This window comes from Lycium ferocissimum, chromosome 8, assembly GCF_029784015.1.
Source record: "Lycium ferocissimum isolate CSIRO_LF1 chromosome 8, AGI_CSIRO_Lferr_CH_V1, whole genome shotgun sequence".
Lineage (NCBI taxonomy): Eukaryota > Viridiplantae > Streptophyta > Magnoliopsida > Solanales > Solanaceae > Lycium > Lycium ferocissimum.
Window position 1 is genome coordinate 23,610,635 of NC_081349.1, and position 11,331 is coordinate 23,621,965.

Genomic DNA, 11,331 nt, shown 5'->3' on the forward strand with positions numbered 1-11,331 from the left:
TAGTGTGTTTTAATAGGGGAATATTATGTTGAATGATTTGTATTTCTTATTCCTTGTTTTGGTACGCATTTATATTATTTGTCTTAAATTGGATCAATATTTATGAGTTGTTAGTGCCTTGTATGAAGTAGTATCTCTTTTTCCATTAAATCTATAGAAATGACTTGACTTAAACTTCATTATATTAAATCAGTAAAAGTTTTAACTAAAATAATGAAATTTCTAGTGTGTATTTCCTTTTATTTCTTCTTTATCTGCAATAAAGTATATTCTAATGATATATTTTTATTTTTTTTCGAGCCAAATCTGTAAATGAATAATAGCTAGAGCTACAATTATATTATTCAGCTGGATTTTTTAAAGATAAAATAATGCAGTTCAAACTGTGAATTTATTTCATCTCTTATTCAGGTGCAACAACTATTTGTTTCAACTGTATAACTTTTTTCCAGGCGAAATCTATCAATTTTTCTTTAGCTAGAGCTCCACTATCTAAAATAGTTCCAACTATATATTTCTTCTTTCTTTACACCGTTAATATATCTAAGGTAAATATGAAGTTCAATCATGCACATGAAGTGACAGTTGCTTATTACTTTCATATATAATAATACTGAAAATACAAGTAATTACAATAGCAGCATAATTCTTTCATCCTTGAAGTATTTTACATTTACAATTATTAACATCTACAATTACATTGTTCATAATTCAGACACAATCCACAGCCAATTTTCTTGAACTTTCTTTCCTCAAATTTGAGAGATTACTCAAATCTTTTTCTTTTTCTGGACAGGTCCTCTTGGAATCTTGTTGAGAACTTCAGTATCAAATTTATTATAGAGTTTCTTCATATCTTGGTTACCTTGGCTTACTAAATAATCCAACTCATTTGGATACCTTTCATATAGAGCTGGTAATGTTGCCAGGCAAACAAACCCTATAAACCAATAAAACACAAGTCCGTCATAATTCGAATCATAATGTTACGAGTTTGAGTCTGGCCTGCATGCCCACTTTGAACAATTAGGATTTTCGTGTTTAGTACTCCATTCATTTCATTTTGTATAGTTGTGTTTGACTGAGCACACAATTTAAGGAAAAAAAAGTTTGGAATTTGTGGTTTTAAATATGCCACGACTTTTTCTGTGGATGTAAAAGCATGTTATTAAGGGTGAAATGAAAAATTTAGATTTAATTTTTTTTCCAGATATAGGTAAGGGTGTCAAGTGGGCCGGGCTGGGCCGGGCCATTTAAAGGTGGGCCACAAGGGGCCGGGTCGGGGCCGGGCCGGGCTGTAAGTTAGGGGGCCGGGCTTGGAGAGGGAAAAGGATGTCCGCCTGCCAGCCCCCCCGGAGGTGGGCTACACTCGGGCCTAGCTGGCCGGTAGGGTTATATTTAGTGGGCGGGCTTTTTTTTTTTTTTTTTTAAGTTCTAATACAAAAATAGACATTTACATTTACTAATAATAATAAAATTAACATTTACATCTAATGATAAAATTGCTAAATTAAAAAAGTTTAGTCGTCATCAAATTCAAAAAGCTAGCCGTTGTAAATTTAAAAAACTAGTCGTTGCTAATTTTATTTGAACCCCTAAATTTATGAATAACTTCACTTTGGTCATATTTTCAAACTATAAATACCCCTCCATTCTTCTTCATTTTCACACAATTTTTCCACAATTCTCTCTTTATCTAAATTTGTTATTCAACTAGTGTACATTACTTCACCTCCACCTTCTCCTCGAGTTTGAAGATCAACTTTAAGTGCGGTGTGGCTGCATTTTGAGCGAGTAAATGAGGAACATGTTAAATGTCAACAATGTGGTGACATATATCTCCACAAGTCTGAGCGTCGGGTATTAGCCTATTAGGGGGGGGGGGTGGAGGGGGTACGGTGTGTTGCGTAGACACTTGTGAAAAGGCATGAAATTGAACCGAATGATTTATCAAAGGTATATTTGTTGAGATAAGTACTACCACAATCTAATACATATATATCTTGAAATGTATCAAAGGTATGTTTGTTGAGAAAACAAGATTGTCTAGCTTTAAATACAATTTTAAAGAAAACTAAAGTGCTCCCTAAAAAGAGACTCCTAATTTATTGGGATATAATGTTTTTAAATACTTATTATTAGTATTAAATGTAGTACTTATCCTTTTTTTTTTTTTTTTTAATTTGAAGGTCGGGTCGGCGGCGTCATGCCGTGGGCCATCAATTTTTGGTGCGGCGGGTGGTCATTTGTCCACCTTGTCCGGCCCGAAATTCTAATAAAACCCACCTAGCCCGGCCCTTACACCTTTTAGTGGGTTTGGGCGGTACAGTGGTGGGCCGGGTTCTCGGGCCGGTTCGGGCGCCGGCCCACTTGACACCCTTAGATATAGGGAGGTCTCATTCTTTCTGGAGATTATTTTCGTCTTAATCTGTTAAAAAAAAAAATGACACATTTCTATATTTGAAAATGACTAACTTTTCTCATTTTACCTGCAGATGACATGACTTTATAGTCACACAATACACAAGCTTCTAAAATCTTTTTCCTTTAAGTTTCGTGTCTAGTCGAACATGTGCGCATAAATTGAAACGAAGGGAGTATATTATAAAAGAAGAAAAAAAGGCCCAAATTTCGAAACCTTACCTACGTACAACAAATTCAGAGGGCTAAAATAATTTCCAATAATTGACAATATCCAGAGGAAAGTGATTGCCTGGGCACAAAAGAAACCAAAGAGTGAAGTCAAACAAAATTCCATAGAAAATAAAAGCAAAGGATTAATGAATGATATTGCCTATGAAATGTGATAAATGTACCAGGAAAAAAGTCCTGAAATCTTTTCCAGATGAAATCTCATAGAATGTCACTAACATAGAGTTGAATTTCCGACCTAACCATCTGAATGTTGAATCTGGTATCATCATTGCTCGAAAATCAGGAGAATTCCTGAAGAATTAAGAATTTTTGGCACTATCAGGACATCATGAAAATAACCCTTCATAAAAGCAGGATGTATAATCTTAGAAACTAACACTACTAGAAAAGCGCTACTTTCCCCGACGAAATCTGTCGGAATTTGGCTCGTTAGGAAAATTTTCAACTCCTTTTTCGTAAGAAACTCCTTATCGCGAGCCAAATTTCGACGGAATGTCTGTTGGAAATTAGCATTCTTTTGGTAAATAAGGCCGCTTACATGCCGCGACTTAGTAAAAACGACCTTATAATGTAATATATATATATATATATATATATATATATATATATATATATATATATATATATATATATATATATATATATATACATATATATATATATATATATATATATATACATATACATATACATATACATATATATATACATATACATATGTATATATACATATATATATATACATATATATATATATATATATACATATACATATATATATATATATATATATATACATATACATATATATATATATATACATATACATATATATATATACATATATATATATTGACGATGTAGATAAGTTAAATTCGAGCATATATAGTGAAAAATACCAATCGCCAAGTCCAGCTCCCGTAGACCCAATCAGGAGAATTAACATCATGCACATGGAGATGCGACACAAAAGAGTCACAAAATTGTACTCCATAACTTCAAAAAGTGACCAAATTACTGTGAATATATGTATATATTGACGATGTAGATAAGTAAAATTCGAGCATATATAGTGAAAAATACCAATCGCCAAGTCCAGCTCCCGTAGACCAAATGAGGAGAATTAACATCATGCACATGGAGATGCGACACAAAAGAGTCACAAAATTGTACTCCATAACTTCAAAAAGTGACCAAATTACTGTGAATATATGTATATATTGACGATGTAGATAAGTTAAATTCGAGCATATATAGTGAAAAATACCAATCGCCAAGTCCAGCTCCCGTAGACCAAATGAGGAGAATTAACATCATGCACATGGAGATGTGACACAAAAGAGTCACAAAATTGTACTCCATAACTTCAAAAAGTGACCAAATTCGTGAATATATGTATATATTGACGATGTAGATAAGTTAAATTCGAGCATATATAGTGAAAAATACCAATCGCCAAGTTCAGCTCCCGTAGACCAAATGAGGAGAATTAACATCATGCACATGGAGATGCGACACAAAAGAGTCACAAAATTGTACTCCATAACTTCAAAATGTGACCAAATTACTGTGAATCCAATTAAAATTGCGAGTCATGCAATGTGACTTGTCTCTCCATAATAATAAGTCGCAACTGCAAGAGAAAACAAAGAAGAAAAAAATCAAGTTATTTCAATGGACGGCAAAAGGCAAGATGCAAGGCCGATGAGAGGAGGAAGCAACTAAAGCGATGTTTTTAGCGGCCCCCCACCCCCCCCCCCCCCCACAACCCCCCAAAACCAAAACCAAAATGAAGGCCCCAATTTTTTTATCATATATATATTATTTATATATTATAAAACTCTGAATAAAAGAGACTAGATTTTATACTTCTTTTCTTGAAATGTGATAGAGGTTAATGAAATAAATAATTCTAATTTTATCTTCTTTTCGTCCCATTTATGCGACATTCTTTCTTTTTTAGTTAGTTCAAAAAAGAATGACATCTCATTTCACCCTTTATGAGATGATTTATAGCCACAAAATTTCTTTGGCTATTTTAAACCAAAAGTTTCAAAAATCTCTCTTTTTCTCTTATACTTCGTGCCAATCAAGCTCCTTCACATAAATTAGAGAGTAATAAAGATTATGCAATATATAAAAGTGAACAAATTGATGACTACTTTGATAATTGAAGTCTCTTGTAGAATTGATTGTTTCTTATAAATACTTGATTAAACCAATTTTTTTTACTTCAACATAGACTTGAAGTGTTCGAAATGTTTGAAATTATTTTGACATCTACATAGTGTTACGAAATTGAGATCTTAGAAAAATATTATCGTAACCGTCTATATATGTTTCTTACAGAAATGTTTATTTAAATTTTAGTGAATGGAGTTACTAAATATCTCTAATAGTGAAGCTAACATGTAACTGAGTGAACAAACAAGATATACAAGATGAATTTTATACCATCTTCACGAAAAAAAGAAGAAGAAAGAATTAGAATAAAAATATGTAAAATTTTATTAGATATTTTTAAGGCCTCTTATAGAAGTTTGGCTTTAGGCCACCGATTTTGTTGAACCGCCCCTGAGCAAATAATGCAATATAATGCGCGAACAAAATCACACATCGGAAATTGATAAAAGAATAAGGTATATATAAAGTGTAGGGATAGTAACTTTTTAGAGAAAACAATGCGCAGATTTAGTGCAAATAAGACATGATCACATCATGTTAAGAATTTCTTTGGACTAAATTAGTCTAACAAGCCTCAATCCGTATAGTATATGTTATGCTAAGTTCACACCCAACGTAGGCTGGCCATAATCGAAGGGGAATCTTGGAGAAACAATAAAATTGTCTATGGGTGAGTCATAGGTCACAAGTTCGAGCCGCGGAATTAGCGATTGATGTTTGCATCATGGTAGACCTAGATTGACTATACTTGTAAGTTCATGCGTATCCGACCTCACATGAACTGAGGTATACTTTGTACATCAAATTGTACTTATTTGTTACATAGTTTGGATCGAAAATCCTTTTTATCTTTTTTTTGTCTACACTTCTTTTGAGCCAAGGATCTATCGAAAACGGCCTCTCTACCCCACAAGGTTAGTGGTAAGAACTGCATACATTCTTCCTTCTCCGGACGGACTTACGAGTAGGGGCATGCAAAGGGGCAAATAATCGCTAAACCCGACGAAACCGAACCCAAACCGGAAAAAAAAACCCGACTAGTGGTTTGGTTCGGTTTTGGTTTGGTGTTCGGAAAAAAAACCCGACCATTATGGGGTTGGTTTGGTTTTAACTAAAAAAAAGTCAAGAACCCAAACCAACCCGATTATAGATATACTACTTTTAAATTATGTTATACATAAAAATATTTATTAAAATGTAATTTATAAATATTTTCTTAATTTTTTTTATAATTTTTGTTTTCTTTCTTACATTTAGATTTGGACTTAAAGAAGCCCATCTAAATAACAATTTTTTGCGCGGAGTGCCCTTCTTTTGGGGTGGTCTTTAAATTTTGCCCCTCATATTTGTGGTCTTTAAATTATGCCCCTCATATTCTTTGGTCTTTAATTTTTGCCCTTCGCGAGGTTACGAGTTCGAACCCTCGCTCAAGCAAAAATTAAAAAAAAATCGCAAGACAAGGGTTGAATCGCGTGTATGCGGACCGGCATACTTTTGTTAAGGAATTACAAATTTTATGCCGAACCGGCATACTCATACCTTATGGGCGACTTGGCGTAAGTATGCGGTCCAGCATAACTTTGATAATTTCTTCACAAAGTTATGCGGGGTGGGGCATACTTTTAATGGGCAAACTTTCTTCATCACAACACTTGCACATAACACAAATTGGTTCTACACTCAAGCCCCGTTGTATGATCCTATTAGCGATCGGCGGTCTTCCATTAGCACAATCACATTGTGAAATATATTTTGGTCGAGTGGCATGTTGAAACACCATAAATTTTCGGTTGACTCTTTCGGGATTGCCTAATAATTGCGAAGAATTTAGTTCGAATCAAGCTTTCCGAGGTTGAGAAGAAGTATGCACTTGCTCCAGGATTCTCCAAGAACCAATAATTTGTCTAACCATCCAATATGTACGGTGACAACCGCAAATTGGTCAAATCTACTCTTTGACATAGTAGGCATGGATCCACTTTATCCGTAAACTTATATCTGGGACCCGGCATAACTTTGTGAAGGAATTATCAAAGTTATCGGACCAAGATACTTATGCCAAATACGCCGCCAAGGCATAAGTATCTTAGGGTCGGCATAACTTTTGATAATTCCTTCACAAAGTTATGCCGGTGGGGGCATACTTTTAATGGGCAAACTTTCTTCATCACAACATTTTACATAACACAAATTGGTTCTACACTCAAGCCCCATTGTATGATCCTATTAGCGATCAAATGATCTTCCATGTAAGCACAATCACATTGTGAAATATATTTTGGTCGAGTGGCATGTTGAAACACCATAAATTTTCAGTTGACTCTTTCGAGATTACCTAATAATTGCAAGAATTTAGTTCGAATCAAGCTTTTTCCGGAGTTGACTCTCTCAGCTTGGTTTTCGATATTATTTTCTGCGGTATAAGTGCGGAAATCCAAAGAGTTTTGCAATCGCTTGATTTTCCGGCATCGAAATTTGTACGAAATATAAATGATTTATCTTGTTTTAGAATTGGCATAGAAGTGTAGAGAACTAAACAATTACGGTTTGGATCATGTTGGACTTTAAATTGGATTTTGAACTTTAAGAAAAAGTTTATCATGACCTATAGTTTAGAATTTAGGCTCGTTTGTTTACTTACACGTTTAAAGGCTTACTAGCAAAAGGACATTGGAGGTTGACTACAGATTTAGTGCTCAATTTAGATCTTTTCTTGTTTGCCTTAGTATCTTTTCTAGATTCGCTTTTCTTACTGAATTACACTTCATTATTAGGCAATGCACATGCTTCCTTTCTGATTTCTTCAATTGTCAAATTTTACAGATTGGAGGAGTGATTTGGATTTTTGCCCAATCTTCAAGCTGCAGTGATTCCTTTCGATTCTTCGTAGTATATTAAAATCGATTTGGATTTTTGTTTTTGCTACATCCGACATTTTACTACCATTTGACATTTTAGTTATATTATGAAGTTAAAACTTCAAAAAGCAGTGTTTTGCCTCCATCTTATATGTTGATATTTTGTACTAGAACTCTTTTTAAGAAGCACTCGTTCGTGCTTTTCATTAGATACTATGAAAAACCCGAGAAACCGAAAAAACCCGAAAAAACCCGAAAAAAACCCGAGAAAAATTGATATCGAAAAACCCGACTTTTATTGGTTTGGTTTGGTTTATAGATTTAATAACCCGACACAAATGGTTTGGTTTGGTTTGTAAAAAATCCGAACCAACCCGGTCCATGTACACCCCTACTTACAGGATTACACTAGGCATGTTTTTATTATAGTTCAATTGAAAATCATGAATTCAATCGAACCCACAAAATCGCCTTAAATCCATCTATGCTCTACACATATTCTAACCAAAAGAAAAAGGAGGATGTTTGCTAAAAGGCCTTAGAGTTGAAAATGCTCTAAACAAAATGAAGAAAATTAAAAGAAAATACCTTTTCCTCCACCAAGAATTGCATGCATGGGCCTATTATGAGCCAAAAATCTTCTCGTGGTTGCTGAAGATGAAGGGCGTGGATCATCTGAATCAGAAGAATAAATTGGCATATTGTATTGGTAATTTTATGAATGATCTATTGTATTATTATCAGTAGTAATATTGCTGAATTTTGATGACTTATTGGCGTTTGAATTACTTATAAGAACAGGAGGGTTTTAATTTATAGGTTGTTGTAATTCTAAATTTGGGAACCAAGAAGTATACACATATAAAAGCAAAGAAAGGAATAGCTTTAGCATGGAATTGAAGTTTTGCATCGCATATGAAACTTAGCTAAGCTTCTTTGTTGTTATAGCGTTGTTAATATTAATCTTTATTGATTTGGCTTTTTTAACAGAGAAAGTAAGGTGGACGGTAGAAAAAAATACATCCACAATTGAAAAATATATTAATGAGAGATCTTGAATTCGAGCACTCGGAATAATTATTTGTGCTTTCTCGCAAACAATTAATTTTCATATATTAATCGAGTGGATTGTAATCACGTAATTGCATTTGTGAAATTACGCAAAGGCATTTTTGCATAGGCTGTAAATATCAAACCACGATAAAAAAATCACGTTCAATTGTCCAGACTAGTAGTAACAAATACTTACCATACTTGTTGTATGTATCAAATAAATCACATACTTTAACTATAACAATTAAGAATTAAAGTGGATATACATATCATTAACCGTATTATTTAAGCAATAAACTTGTGTATTTTTCTTTTTTCTTCTATTACATCTGGGAAGGTTACATATTTTATGGAGTTTGAACCCTCCAACTCAACCGTAAATGGCATGGAGCTCACTAGAAGAGATTAAATGGTTAGACAGAGGGTCATTAGTAAAATAATATGAAAGGATAATAAGTATTTTTGTTGTTAACTTCCGATAGAGGGTAAAATTAATTAAAGCTAATAGTTCTAGTAGAGAAAAAAAAAAAATTAAAAATCCGAAAAGAAACTTATGGCCAATCCCTATTATGATTCAATCAACTAGGCCCATTTTATTTTGCAGGCCCAGTTAGAATTAATGGATATCACACCTGGTAGAAGTTTCACCAGGTAACAACTTCCTTCCTTTTTTTTTTTTTTTTTTTTTTTGCGCCGATTGGCCTTCGTTTGGGGTGGTCTTTAATTTCTGTCATTCAAATTGGTGGTCTTTAATTTTGTCCTTCGTCTAATACCCCGAGATTCCGGGTTCGAAATCCAGCTCAATAAAAAAAAAAATCGCAAGTTAGATATTTGGATTCGCAAGGAAGAGTTAAGGCAGAATTTTGCAAATGCAAAACTCTGCTAGAGTTTTGCCTTCAAAATTCTGCCTTGCGAATCCAAACTCTACCTTGCAATTTTTTTTAAAATTATTAACTGAGCGGGGGTTCGAACCCGAAATCAAGAGATTATTAGCGAAGGGAAAAAATTAAAGACTACCAATATGAGGGACAAAAATTAAAGACCAACCCCAGCGAAGGACTATCCTGCAAATTGCCCAACAACTTTTAGCAGCTCAAATTTCAGATCTTCGTGTTAGAATTTGATGTAGGGCTGCTTATCGTGCGGATCGGGTAAATAATTACGGTTAATGATTTGACTTATCGATTATCGATTTTAGACTAATTCTCCAATATTAAGCTTAACGGTTCGGCTGTTTAGATTAATCCTCTAATATTAAATACTCTGTAAAATTTGATTATGTTTTGGATGGAAGTCTGCACTTCCCCTCGTAATATATTTAACTTTTAAAGTATCTTAGAAACTGGTCCTAGAGTGAAATTGCTCTATTTAGGTCTATTAAGAGTTCCCAAACTAATCCTAATGAGGACCAAATCATATTAAATCCATGCCATTGACCACTAAATTTTTTTTTCCAGTTTTGCCAAGTTGTAAATACATTCATAAACATCCTTTATATATTTTGTTGGTAACATTAAAAATTTAAAAGTAGTGAGTCAAAGACATGTATCAATTTCATGTCATTTTCCAATTTATTCATGCAATCTGAACATTAGACTAAAATTTCAACTTTTTGCAATAAAAGTTTCCATATTTATTGGCTTTTATATAATCAAAGATTAGATAGGATCTTTGACCACTAACTTGTCTTAACCAAAAAGTTTAGTTTACCTTGCGATGATGATCTTTTTATTAATCATCAAGAGTTTTACATTTTGAAAATAAAAAAAAATTAACCTCTCACCAAAATTGGGTATCAAAATTCTACAATGAAGCAATCATTAGCGGCTCCTATTATTTATGGTACACTAGGTCCTTGAAAAACTATTTGGATAAACTAATCATTGTCAAAATAAATAAAAGCATTTTTATTCATTGAATTTCGACTCACTTTTTATGACAACATAATACCCGTTCCACTTTGTTTCCTACATTTTCAACTTTGCATCAAAAGAAGCTCCTCTTTTTTCTTTTCATTAAATCATGGATTTTAACTTAAATTTTATGAGAAACGGGAGAATTGGAGAAGCGAAAATAATTTGTTTTTACAGTGGACAAAACTTTGTTCATGAAGGTGATTACAGTAAAACGAATTATATTTGTTTGCTATGTAACCATCTGGTACCCCTGAAATTTACTGGCTCGTTAATTCAGATTTGCATTGTGTAGGGTCCATAAAGGGGGAAAGCGCTCCCTATTAAAAAATCATCATTCCTAATATTAGAATCCGGGACCTCTAATTAAAAGTGAAGATGCCTCGGCATTCATCCCATCAATACCCCATAATAATTAGTACAATTATACAATTGAATATGGTACTTGTAACATTTTGACTTATTCTAGTGATATTCTATTTCCGTCAATGATAGATTTTAACAATTTACTATGTTAGACCCGGATAATTGATAATTTGATATATATCACTAAGAATATGAGTTATATCTAAGAACATTATAATATTTTTTATATTATCGCTATGTAGTTTATGGGGAGTTTTGGAGCAACGGTAAAGTTATTTCCGTATCCGTGCTGTATATAGTGA

General features: G+C 33.3%; 1 pseudogene; it reads right to left on the reverse strand.

Annotated features, from left to right (window-relative positions):
• Positions 1-571: 571 nt before the first annotated feature.
• Positions 572-8,500, reverse strand: LOC132067623 (reticulon-like protein B14; annotated as a pseudogene).
• Positions 8,501-11,331: the final 2,831 nt, after the last annotated feature.